Raw genomic sequence first — 13,804 nt, forward strand, 5'->3', positions numbered from 1 at the left:
AATAATGTTCCGTGCTAGCAAGAATTCTGCCGCAACCCGATTCCCTCGCGTTGCACAGTCCCATAATCTTACTCCTGCTTTATCCCATGTTAGAACAGTGAATATAGTAAATGCAGCTGCTCCCCACTTTTAAATTCTCTTCAAGGCATGCGAGTTAATATGGACCATATATTTAGCTAACAGTCTTTCCATCAGTGAAAGCACTGACTTTTCTTCTGAGGGTATTGACCTACCCATCGCTTCCCCACAGCTCACCTTGCTCACCCTGCAACGGTGATTGATGCCAGCCTCTGCTTTCTTTCAGCAGCTTCTTAAGGTCTGTGGGGGTTGCTACCGGAGCGATCCAAGTTGGTCACACTTATTTCCCACACACACAGGGCACCACTTGTGGCAACTGAGGCACAGACTCTCCACTGAAGTGCAAAAGGAAAGACCCATTATCATTATTACAATAGTACATACTCATACTCTCGCCAAAGCTCTTACTTCATAATTAGTAAATCAGCAATTAGACAGCAATCTACCTTTTCTCCTATCAGCATAAGACCGCTCTAACACACGCTGTGCAGACCAGTCACCTTCTTGTTCACACGCTGTTCACGCGGCGATATCTTCTCACAGTTCAGCACTTTCCCACAGCTCAGCTGTCCGTTGTTCTTCCCTGCATCTTGGCACAACTCAGCAGTTTCTTATCTATCTTCCAAGGCCTATTTTCCATCAAAGCCTAGCAGTTTCTCAGAGGCTGTGTAAGGCTGACAGGCCGATGCCTCCCACACACCACCAAAGCCATCTGTTGCGGTAGAGATGGACACGACAATGTTTTTGCAGCAGAATAGCCATCTTTATTACTCCTCTCATATCTTAGGTACTTTATCCTTTTATCCATACATCATTCTCACTGGTGACATGGCTGTTTGTCTATTACTTTATTGGCTACTTTTCTTGAAATCCGCCACTGTTCGGGTATCTGACACAGTGTTTTTCTTCTTTCTCCTTATCTTCAGTTCCTTTCTCAGGCTGACACAGCACTCCTCCGGGACTTTTCCAGCTGCTCAGGGGTACACAACAAGCTGGTCAAGGCCAAACTGTTCACTCTCTGTCAGGCATTCACAGACCAGATGCCTTCCCCGACAGCCATCGCCCACTGCGTCCCACTCCGACGCAGGCCTTCAGCATTCAGGAGTGAAAAGCACTTCCTGAGCTAAGCCACAGATCAGAGTTCCCTCCCTCCTATAAAACATCTCCTCAGTCAGTGGCCCACCTCTGGGTTGTTAATAAAGGCAGCCTAGAGATACCCACCGTCTGGTGAAATTCTTTAACGCCACCGTGCTGCAAAAGTAGCAGCAGCTTACAATGCAAGAAAAAACCCCAAAACATCTCTAAACAAATTACACCTAGTTCACAAGAAATCTGAAGCAGCCAGGAAGGTCCAAGTGACTCATTTGGGACAATCCTAACAAACTCACACAATCCCTGGACGTTTGACAGAAGACCAGAGAGCTGCATGTTGATTCTGCTAGTAGGCAGCGAATTTGCAGATTTTCAGGAGAGGCTTAGGATACACGAGATAAAATGGCTTAGCGGGAAGAGAATAAATAAGACCGTATTTTAATCCTTACTGCGAGCGTAATATAGCCCTGGCCTAACTGGCTCTTTGTCTTCTGTTCACCTAGGTACAACATGCGTTTTGAATACCAAAGCTTTTCCCACATCTTCTGTTGGAGAACGGCTTGCAGAGAGCAAGGCCATGGGTCTCTGCAGAAGCTGATTGCAGCCACCTGAGGTAAACAGAGGAAAATACCCAGCGTACAGTGATGCTAACAAGGACTGTTATGATATCATAGAGAGAAGTTGTGGCACATTACGGCCTTGGGGGTGATTAAAAAACAGCCTTGGGAAAGAAGCAGGCCAGAAGAAGGAAGATGTTGTGACATGCCTGAGATACCACAAGGGGCTGGAATATTATAATGTAGCCTTTTACATGTGTCCAATAGATATGTGAGTAGTATGCACGATTATTGTAGAGTGCTTGTATAAGGTGTGATTTCTTTCAATAAAGTTGAAGCTTGCTCTATCATTCACATTGAATCGGCTGCTTGCTTCCTCCGCCCGCCGCAAGTGGCGCACTGAACAGGGTTACCCGAACGCTGCTTTTTCCACCAAACGGAACCCGGGAAGCGACGGGACGGACTCGGAGTAGGAAAGGCAAGTAGGAAAGCGCCAGCTGCAGGTGTTCGCTCCGAGAAGGGCTACACCGGAAAGGCCACAATAGGGGATTTACCCAGGAAAGGCCAAGGAATTCAGGAATTCAGGAATTAAGGAATTGAGGAATTAAGGAATTAAGGAAACTGGTCGTTGGCTGCCTGATTGGATGTTAAAGAATGTTGTTAAGCTACACGGTCCAGCATTTTAAGGAATTTAAGGAATTTTTGCCTGGGCAGGAATATTTGCACGAGAGGTAGTCCTTAAACTTTTTGCTTTTTAGAAAAGCAGGGAGTAAATCCGATAAAAAACTTAGCTGCGCTGATTGATCTGGGCAAGGCTAAGGGACACTTTAAAGAACCAAATTTATTGTTTGAAGAGGCAGAATGGTGTGATATTCTTTTAGACCCTGATGCTGTAAATCCTGAAAAAGACTCTGAACTGTCTGGTCTGTGTCCTCCCTTAATTGGGGATGATCCGTAGATAAAAGTGAGGCGAAAAAACCTTGGCGTGAGGGAATATGGACATGGCAAGAAAAGTTCTTACTCCTGTAAGCTATGAGCCGAGTCATCAGCCACGTTGGGAAGAACGGCATTTTTCTGTTATTAAAGATTTAGAGAAAAGCATTAATAAGTACGGGCTGCAAAAACTCAGACGACAACAGCTGTACTGGAGGCGATGGCTCAGGGATATCGACTGACCCCATAAAAATTGGCTAACACTTTTAAGGAAAAAGCGGCATTCACGCCGGCACAGCACTCTACCTGGAAAACCGAGGTGTAGATCTCTAAGCTCAACATTCGGAGCTGGCGGCGGTCATGCAGCACAGGCTTTATGTGTCCTTAATAGAGTTTACGTATTGGTAATATTTGTCATTTTATGCTGTGAGTAATAAGCGTCAGGAGCTCCTTTGTGTAGTTGTGTGTGTGTGTGTGTGAGACGCGGCCCACTGCAGCTGCGGAGTTCTCCGGACAGTGGAGCGGCCGGCGAGAAACTACAGGGCCCTAGTGCCCGCCCGCTGGGTCATCGGTGCTGTGGTTGGTTTGGGCTCAGGGTTATAACTGTTACAGGTAAAATACCTCCTCTAACGGGAGGCAGTAATTCTGTGTTGATTGTTGTTTTGAATTTAGGTGCATACTCTGTGGGGAGAGTGCACCTCTGAACCATCTGCCTAATGGAAATATTGTTTAAAAGAAAAAAAAAAAAAGAAAAAAATTATCTGCAACCTTACAGGGGTTGTTTGTTTTACCAGGGGTCGTAGATGCTGATTATGATGAGAAAAATCAAAATTATGGTCTGTACCCCTGTGTTCAGTAACCAAAGGATCAAAATATTATTCAGCTTGTTAATTTTACTGCGGCTCCCTTTAACGTTATGCCAAGAAGCCGCAATTACTCAGGATTTGGTTCAGCAGGTACTCCTTGAATATTTTTGGACTTAAACGTGACACAAGGTTAACTTCTGATAAAATGCACTCTTGTTAAAGCTAAAAAATCTGTCGAGCTGACAGGCATTTTAGATACTGGTGCAGATGTGACCATAATATCTGTGAGCAGATTGGCTGTTAGCTCTGGTACCTCAGATGCTTTTCAGGGTTGGTGGTCATGCTGTAGCAATTTAAAGCAAGGATCTCATTCATGTAAGAGGCCCAGAAAACTTGAGTAACAAATATTCATCCATTTATATTGAAAAACCCCTATTGCATTTTGGGGTTGTAACTGATGAGGAACTCAAATTGGATCAAATTTGTCTTAATCACCACTGTAGCACAACCCACCCTGAAACCCACCCTGACACTAACCTTGTAAACCGAATCACCTGTGTGTATTGTCCTGCAACAACTTAAAACTGTTATTAAGACTTTAAAAGATTTACAGTCACTGTTAGGAACCATAAATTAGATACAGCCGTCGTAGGCCTAACTCATGATGATCTGCATAACTTTTTTGGTATTTTGTGAAAAGATCCTTCACTAACATCACCCAAAGTACTTGCAGAGAAAGCAAAACAAGATCTTCACCGTATAGCTAACAAGCATCGGCAGTATACTGCATTCCCCCACAGGACAAGCCACCATAGAAAGAACACACTAGACCTTGAAAGTGCTGTTGCAAAAAAAAAAAAAAAGGGGGGAGAGATCTTGGCTCTGGGTCAACCATTTGCTCTGCTGTAAAACGGATGCATTTTTTCCACCAGAATGCCAGAGCAATACAAAACCAGTTTTCTTTATCAAGGCATCCAGCTAAAGACATCACTGCAACTCGCCCTGAATACCAGACAGACTCCATCTCTTCAACAGGGAAGTGGTGTCAACTCTTGGGGACTCATCTCCTCAGAATTATAGCAGTCTGTTGTCACTCACTTAGCTGCATTTCAAATGTTAAAATATGTACATGTGTCTGTTAATACCTTTCCTGGAGCACTGTTTGCATCCTGTCATACAGCGGGGAGTCAAGCATCTGACCTGCATTCCCCATTCACCGGCTGGTCAGGCCACTGTGCAGCATACATCTAGCAGCTAAAGCGTCTATTACAACAACAACAACAACAACAAAGGGGCAAGATGCAAGATATCGATCTACATCTCACAAAAGGCTAAATAAGGCATTATATGTCATGAACATTTTAAACATTTCCCCTGTCTCACAGGTGCCACCAGTATTGTGTCATTTTTCATCACAGATACCAGATCAGCAAGAAGTCCAGAGCAAAGCTCAAGTGTTAACAAAACCTAGAAAGGGGTAACTGGGAAGGACTATTTCTTTAATAACCTGGGGAAGAGGTGATGCTGGTGTCTCCACAGGTCTCATCTCCAATGGTCACCAGCAAGGTGTGTGCAACCACACCTGGGGCGTGAGAGGCAGCCAGCACTCAGGATCCAGCTGTGGGTGCTGTGGGTGCCCCTGTGCTGACAGTTTGTGATCTCTTCAACTGATCATTCAAGCAGAATGTCTGAGTGATGTTTGGTTGTCAATTCTTTAAAGAGAAAATGCTAACAGTAATTGTAACTTCTTAATGAAATATATAAGCTTACTAGTCACTTATGCAAGATGTACTTAGATAAAATATAGTTATTATTAAGGATAAGATGCTGTAAGAATGTGTGTATTCAACTTTCTTTGTTTAGTAATATTAAGAATTAAGAGCTCAAGTATTTAACCTTATCTAGAAACTCCCTTGGTTTTTCCCCCTGGAGTACTGGCCAGGCTCCAGGTGGAACCCAACAGGAGGATGAAATCAGATGTTTCTGCTCAAAGTTGCCAGTTATTTTGGCCTGTTGCTTTAAGGGCTGGACCTGGTTGCAGCAACTTTGGATGCCTCACCTATGGATGGACGCATCACGTAGGGTTTCCAGTTTGTGAGGAAGGGCACTCTAAACTCTCGCTGTATCCAGGGTTCCCTAGCAATTGCGGATCTGAATGTTAGTACTTCTATTAATTAAGTGCACTATTCCGTACTTTCCTTACTGTTTATTTTGTAATATTTAGTCATATCCTTTGAATATGGGTAATATGGGATGCTTTGTACTTAATAGGGTACCTTTAAGAGTTTATTGAGGTGATTAGGAATAGTAGTATTGATTATAGTAAGTATTAAAATAGCATATAGTTGTATAATGAGACATATCAGTGAATTTATGCTTGTGCAGCGTGCACAAAAAGAAAAAGGGGGAATTGTTGGAGAACGGCTTGCAGAGAGCAAGGCCATAGCTCCCTGCAGGAGCTCGTTGGCCATAGCTCCCTGCAGAAGTCGGTCCCAGCCACCTGAGGTAAACAGAGGAAAAAACCCAGCGTACACTGATGATAACAAGGACTGTTGTGAGAACAGGGAGATCAGTTGGGGGACATTATGACCTCGGGGGTGAGAGGAAGGCAGCCCTGGGAGAGAAGCAGGTTCACAGGAAGAAAGATGTTTATGCATACCAGAGATGCCACAAGGGGCTGGGATATTATAATGTGACCTTTTAGATGTACCCAATGGCTGAGACATTATAATGTAGTTTCTTAAATGTATCCAATAGAGTTGCAAGTAGTGTATTGTAGACTGCTTATATAAGGTGTGATTTCTTTCAATAAAGTTGAAGCTTGCTCTATCATTCACATTGAATCGGCTGCTTGCTTCCTCCACCCGCCGCAGGTGCCTTCTCCTGGAATTAAAGTAATCGCACACAATCTATGAGAAGATGGGGTGGATACTTTCTTCTTCAGGCCAACTACAAAAGTTTTTGAGAATTTTGAACATCCCTGGGATGTTCAAGCCAGCATGATCTTATATCTGTATCCTGAATGTGTCTCAGGTCTTGTTTAGGGTTACAGAAGAATTTTTAAGAATGTCACTCAGAGATCTGCCCCAAGGCTGGATAGTCATGGGTGACATGGCATGGGGGACAGTATGGGCAGGTATCCAGAGAACTTCTTGTCTTGACCCAGACTGAGAACTCAGAGAGTCATAAAGGTTCTGTGATCCCCTCAAGGTTAAATTAATAACTGGACACCAAACAACGAGTTAAAATGTTTTACTTGTGGTAGAAAAAAAAATTAAACTTGGAAAAGGATAATAAACAATGTGGTCTCTTATAAATCTATAAGAAAGAGAAGAAATTAAAGAAAAGAAGAAGAAAAGAAAGAGAGTCAAAGAAATCTGGATCACTGCCCCAGGTTCCAGCACTGTCTCAGGTTCAGTAATCTTGGGCAGCGGGTGCACACACAGCAAAGTTTTCTGTCATCTTTTTAAGTTGTCTTATCAGCTGATTAGCATGCCAGACAAAGAGAGGTAGGTGTTTCATGAAATAATTTCTGTGAGAGATGGGGAGGGGGAGGGGGGGGGCGAAAAGGTGGAGCATGTGTTCTGTGCATGTGTTGAGGGAGAATGAGGTGCACCAACCCCCTCATCCAGTTGAGTTGGTGGTTGTACTCGCCTCTTACCAGTTTAGCAAGGTCTGAGGCTTACACAGTAAAGTCACAAAGTACTGGGCTTACACAATGGACCCAGTGATCAACGGTCCTTGTGCTTCAAGAGAAACATTTGTGCAGGCTACAAAGCTACAATCCCCCCTTTGAGACTTATCCAAGGAATCTGACAATGCAGCTGCAAGGGAGTGGGGGAACATGCATCCTTCAATATATTCCATGCTTCCTTGGGCAACATTCCTTAGACTAATCACAAAGGCCACAGCTTGTCCTTGAGTTTTTCTGTGTTGATGAATGTTTGAGGCATTAATTCTTTCAGTTTCTTAAAATTGTAACCCCCAATGGTTTGGAATTTTGCTCCTGAACAACTGCAAGACCCTTATAAAGTGATAGAATATTTGAAAAGAAAATGCTGTGGCTGTCCCAAAGAGGCACAACTGTGCTGGGCACTAGAGAGTATCTACTGAACACTTCAATAGTATGCAGTGCCCTCAGGGGGAAGGAAGTGGGGTGGAAAAGTTACCTCGACGCTACATGCCAAGGTACATGAGTTGAAAGGAAAAACAATCAAAAAAAGGGAATCTTCCTGGAAAGATGCTACTCCAGGTTCCAGCAGGTGAATTCCCAAACAGAGTAGAAGGGCTGATCTCACTTCTGATTCTCTTGGAGGGACTTGTGATTCTTCTTCAGAAAAAATGAGTAACAAATACTATGACCAGGATTAGAGAGGGGCCCTGCCTCCAGCCAGGTGGAGAGACAGGACAACTGCTTTTACTGCACTGTGTGGATCTGATGGCCTAGCATGTGAAACCCAGAGGAGTACAAGGCTATAGTAGATACTGGTGCACAGTGTGCCCCATGCCATCAAAAGAGGTAGAACTAGTACATATTTCTGGAGTGACAGGGGTATCCCAGCAGCTAACTGTATTGGAGGCCGAAGTGAGCCTAACTGGGAATAAGTGGCAAAGGCACCCCACTGTGACTGGCCCAGAGGTCCTGTGCATCCTTGGCATGGACTACCTCGGGAGAGGGTATTTCAAGGACCCTAACGTATAGCTGCATTGGAGACGAAGGCAATTTAACATCTATTAACTTTGCCTGGTGTTGACAGATAAAGCCCGGGTATCAAGAATAACACCAATATGGTTTGCCAGCTTGATCCCATTTTATTAAGTACAGAGCATCTTATATACTATTAGGGCGTGATCACATACAGCTAAACAAGCTGTGATTGGTTCTAAGCTACTGTCCACACAATATAACTCATATTTCATTGGTACAACGCAAGAAGCACACGCAAGAAGTACGAGCCTATGGACCCCCTACTCAATGTTTCAACTTCACCCCATATCTCTAGTTAAGGAATTTGCAAAACAATAGCTCTCTATGCAGTGGCAAGGCAGAGAGGAACATTGAACAGTAGTTCTTTACACAGAGGCAGCTAGCAGAGAATTACCATGTCGGTATCAAGGACCAGGTGGCCGTTATCTTCCAAAAACTTCTCCACAGCCTGGTGTCTCTGAGGAACCTTCAGTTGTAGGATTGCTGAGGGTCAAAGAACAAGCATCCATCACTACTACAATGGTGCACCAGTGGCAATATCACACAAACTGAGTCCATAATTCCTATTCATAAGCTGATTTTTCAAGTGGAGAGCCAAGGAGTGGTCACCAGGACTCGCTCACACTTTAACAGCCCCATATGGCCACTGTGAAAGTGTAATGGAGTGTGGAGACTAACAGTGGACTAACATGGCCTGAATGAAGTCACACAGACACTGAGTACTGCTGTGCCAGACATGCTGGGGCTTCAACATGAACTGGAGTCAAAGGCAGCCAAGTGGTACGCCATGATCGATATCACTAATGCATTTTTCTCCATCCCTCTGGCAGCAGAGTGCAGCCCACAGTTTGCTTTCACCTGAAGTGGTGTCCAGTACACCTGGAATCAGCTGCCCCAGGGGTGGAAGCACAGCCCCACCATTTGCCATGGGCTGATCCAGACTGCACTGGAACAGGGGGAAGCTCCAGAACACTTGCAGTACATTGATGACATCATTGTATGGAGCAATACAGCAGAAGAAGAGTTTGAGAAAGGGAAGAAAACAGTCAAAATCCTTCTGAGAGCTGTTTTTGCCATAAAACAAAGTAAAGTTATGGGACTTGCACAGATCAGTTCTGGGAATAAAATGTCAAGATGGATGTCATCAGATCCCGATGTCTGTGATCAACAAAATAGCAGCTATGTCTCCACCAACTAGTAAAAAGGGAAGGCAAACTTTCTTAGCGGGTTTTTGGGGACTGCGTATTTCAAATTATAGTTTGGTTGTAAGCCCTCTCTATCAAGTGACCCAGAACAAGAATGGTTTTACATGGGGCCCTGAGCAATGACAAGCCTTTGAACAAATTAAACAGGAGATTGCTCATGCAGTGACCCTTGGGCCAGTCTGGGCAGGACAAGACATAAAAAATGTGCTTTACACCACAGCTGGGGAGAATGGCCTTACCTGGAGTTTCTGACAAAAAGCACCAGAGGAGACCTGAGGCTGACCCCTGGGGTTTTTGAGTCAGGGACACAGAGGAACAGAGGCCCACTATCTCCAACTGAAAAAGAGATACTGGCAGCTGTCACATCCCACTCAGATGAGGGAGACAAGTGACTTAGATTCATAAATCCCCAACGGAACAGACAACGGTGAGACAAATCTCAAAGTCCAGACATTTATTAACTTCTCACAATGTACTAATTGGATACATGATAATTGGCTAAGTATATAATGAGTTATGGCAAGGAATACAGTATGCCTTGCATTAATTAATGGTAGTGAAGGAGAAGGGGAAAACGGAAAGGAGGGAGATAGACTAAAGAAATAGAGATCACTGGTCTGGGTTCCTGCGTTGATCCCACCAGTCAGAGTTGCCAGAGATGCCAGTCAGAGGCATCTGTCTTCTTCACTTCATTGCATTCTCTGAACCCCTCCTCCTCCTTGATCCCCCTCAGTTTATACCCACTTTCCTTGGGTCTGTCCCCTAGGTCGACCCACATACCTACGTATACCATGTATGGGGAGGGGTAAGGGGTTTCATGGGATGATGTAATTAGCATGATCTTATTAGTCTTTGTTAGCATATTCAGGGTGTTGACTTTAATATGTATTTTGTGGATAATGAAGCAAATTCATTCACCGGACAGATAGCCCTTGAAACTTGACCAGGTGCCCCAGAGCAGGGCCATCCTGTCCCTACAGGACTCCCCCCTCCAGCTGCATCCTGTCTTATTGAGGCAGTTCTATCATCTTTGATCTCCACACTATCCACCCTGTGACTGTAATTTCAATACTCTCAAGTGTTTGACATATTCCTTGGCTCAGAGGGCTAAGAGGACCTGTTCTTCCAAAATGTCTCTCACATCCCACCCCATGGCTCAAACACTCCAAGTACTTCCTTGGCCATTGTGATCCATACATAATGAAAAGGTATGAAGGAAAAGAAAATAGAGGGTGAAAGAGAATCTAATTGCTGCAAGGCATACCATTAAAAGCAAGAATTCATGTAATATTGTAAGACCGACATTTACAAGCCATCTTCCCCCAATCCGTGAGTCTCAAGGATCCCAGTGATGTGACTCATGACCCAGGGTTCCATCCATCAAACCAATTCTTCAGTCACATTGCTTGAAAAAGTTCTCTGGTCCTTCCTCTTGGCACGGGTCTTCTCTACAGAGGTGGTGGCATTGTGGATGGTGCTGCAGCGTTGTCCCTCAGTTAGACTCAGCACACCACACACTCCGTGTTCCTTCAGCAACGCCAGCTGTTTCTGCAACACTTGTTGTGTCTGCACGTTTAATTCCCCAAATGCATACCTTGTTTAATTACTTAGTACATACAATTGCTAAGTTAAATTTTTCAAAACTGTTTGAGGTTATACAATCATATTATCAGGTAGCATGACAGCTTCTAAGCCCAGGGCCAGCTGTTGTTCCCAGGTATAGTAACCTGGATATTGTACCCACTGATTATGTGCCTGGCATCACTAGGGCTGTTAAGCTCTCTTCATTTTCGGTGTGGGGTAATGGTGTAATTAAATAAGCTCTTGAAAGGCACCTTGTTGGAAAACCAATAGAACATCTTAATCCAGCCATACTGTAAGGATTTAAGTGGTAATATGTCTTCTTCAAGCAGGAACCTAGGGCCGAGCCCTGTTGAGGTGGCATCTGCGTAATTCCTAACATGAACTAGGTGTCAGCTGCATAATTCCTGCAATAGGCCTGGACTCCATCACTACTAATGGTGAAATCGTCATCTGGTACAAAGTAAGCCTGGAAGGACAGTTCACTGCTAGGTCTCTATGAAATCCCACTCTGAGTTTCAGAAATCTACAGAAAATTTGTTTCATCATTCACGTGAGCATTTGTGTTTCTTAATGCTGAAGCAAACCAGATAATTTAGTCATACCTGAATTTCAGTGCCTTAAACAGGGGAAAATGTATAGTAGGTATCTACATATAAATCAAGGAAAAATAGTGTGAGAAAAGAGAATCTCTCTGTTGTAGACTACACATCCATTCAAAAACTAAGTATTTCTATACAGCTATGCATTTGTGGAAAAATCATCCATCAATTATTGCATCTCTATATTTTTTAAACATTGGTCAGATTTGCTCACAAAACCAGCTGTATCATGCTCATAATCACAAACCTTTTCCTTCCCAGGCAAACTGGTACAGCTTTGTTGAAATCAGCATTGCTATGATATTTCATCCACACCTTACAACTCTGCCTTGGTCCTCATAATAATACAGAGCTATAATTTATGACCCTATTGTTGACTATAAAAACTAGACCTTGCTGTGACCTGTAGGAAAACAGCTATTTCTTCTCTGTTGCAAGAAACTCTGAACAGATCTGGTTTTGACTTAGCAAGATGATGTAAATGGACAGGATTATGTTAATATACTTTTCAGGTAATATGAAATTAAAAGAATCAAACAGTTCTGTGTCCCGTTGGCCATAAAAGGTGACTAAAAACATGGCAACAGAAAGATGACCGCATTGTAGAAATCTAGGGTATGATCCATTGTAAGTTTAGGAAAGACACAGAGGACTAAACATGCATTTCTCAGACATCCACACCATGGTGCCAAGTATGATAGAAGACATTCAGGAAACTTGCACTCTTCTAAAACAGCATCTGGAAACCATATCAGGTAAGCAGGTGCATGTTGCGGGCATCTTCTCTCTGTTTCAGCTCTGGCTAATTGGAGGAATGGTCATATACATCTGTCCCTGGGTAGACTATCACCATGAATATGGCAAAGTACATGCAGTCAGGAAAGGAAAACATACTTCATCTCTCATGATGATCTCTCATCATACTTCATCTCACTGAATGGCTGGAAACATGTTCTGTGCCCCATGCCACTGCCTGGAATACTATCCTGGTCCTTGAAAGAGAAGTCCTATGGCAACAGGGCACCCCAGAATGAATTGAGTCAGACAAGGGGACTCATTTCCAAAACAACCTCATAAACACCTGGGTCAAAGGGTATGGCATTGAGTGGGTACATCACATCCCCTATGCTGCACAAGCCTCCGGGAAAATTGGATGATAAAATGGACTGCTAAAAACTACACTGAGAGCAATGGGGGGTGGGACCTTCAAACACTGGGATACACATTTGGGAAAAAGCTACCTGGTTAGTTAACTATAGAGGCTCTACTAGTTGAGCTGGCCCTGCCCAATCAAAACTTCCGTGTATTGCAGAAGGGGATAAAGTCCCCATAGTGCACATGAAGAATATATTGGGGAAGACAGTCTGAGTTGGTCCTGCCTCAGGCACAGGCAAACCCATTCACAGGATTGTTTTGGCTCAGGGTCTTATTTCTTCTTTATCCTTGGGATACCTGAGTGTTTGCACTTGCCTGTGACAGATGCATAGCCATATGTTACACCCTCAGGTTATTGTTGTAAGTAGAAGAACAAGCACCCAGATCATCCTTCTTTGCAGGGTTGGAGGCTGTCTGACACCTTTGATGCCTGCTGTTTTACTGACTGGTTTACCATTTTGTGGCTCCAGTGTAGCTAACCACTTCCAGGTTATTCTACCACTGCTGCAATTGGCATGTGTGGGCACATATGTGATGCAGATTTGACACTGATATTTTCTTCTCTGGTAATTTTGGGCACCTTACTCTCTGTTGCTATGTCTTACATCTATGCTGTCATCGCTGTCCTGAAGACCCCTTCTACTGAAGCCTCTTCCACTTGTGTTTCCTATCTCATGGTTTTCTCATTGTGTTGTGGGGCAGGAACTTTCATGTATTTGAGTCTAACTGCAAGGACTTCCTTGAATATGAACAAAATTGTACCAACAGTACACAGTGCGGCCACTCACATGTTGAATTAAATGATCTGCAGCCTAAGAAATCAAGATATGAAGAACACTTTGAGGACAATGCTCATAAAAAGAAAGTTGGGAAGGGGGTGGGTGTCACGTCCCACTCCAGCGAGGGGGACAAGTGACTCAGATTCGCAAATCCCCAATTGGAGCAGACAACAAGTCTCCAAGTTCCAAGTATTAACTACCTACAATGCACTAACTGAACACATGATAACTGGCTAAGTACAGAGCAAACTATGGCAAGCAATATAATATGCTTTACATTTCTTAGAAAAAAGGAAAAGAGGGAGATA

The 13,804-nt window shown here is 43.7% G+C and overlaps 1 long non-coding RNA gene across 1 annotated transcript; it reads right to left on the minus strand.

The window, feature by feature from the left end:
• Positions 1 to 475: 475 nt before the first annotated feature.
• Positions 476 to 9,741, minus strand: LOC113485006. The gene is made up of 3 exons (XR_003399333.1): positions 9,731 to 9,741; positions 5,889 to 5,890; positions 476 to 644 (listed from the first exon to the last, which is right to left on the minus strand). It is a non-coding gene; the product is annotated as an uncharacterized LOC113485006 (long non-coding RNA).
• Positions 9,742 to 13,804: the final 4,063 nt, after the last annotated feature.

Source organism: Athene cunicularia, assembly GCF_003259725.1.
Source record: "Athene cunicularia isolate RWA chromosome 12 unlocalized genomic scaffold, athCun1 chr12_part1, whole genome shotgun sequence".
In the NCBI taxonomy this organism is placed as follows: Eukaryota; Metazoa; Chordata; class Aves; order Strigiformes; family Strigidae; genus Athene; species Athene cunicularia.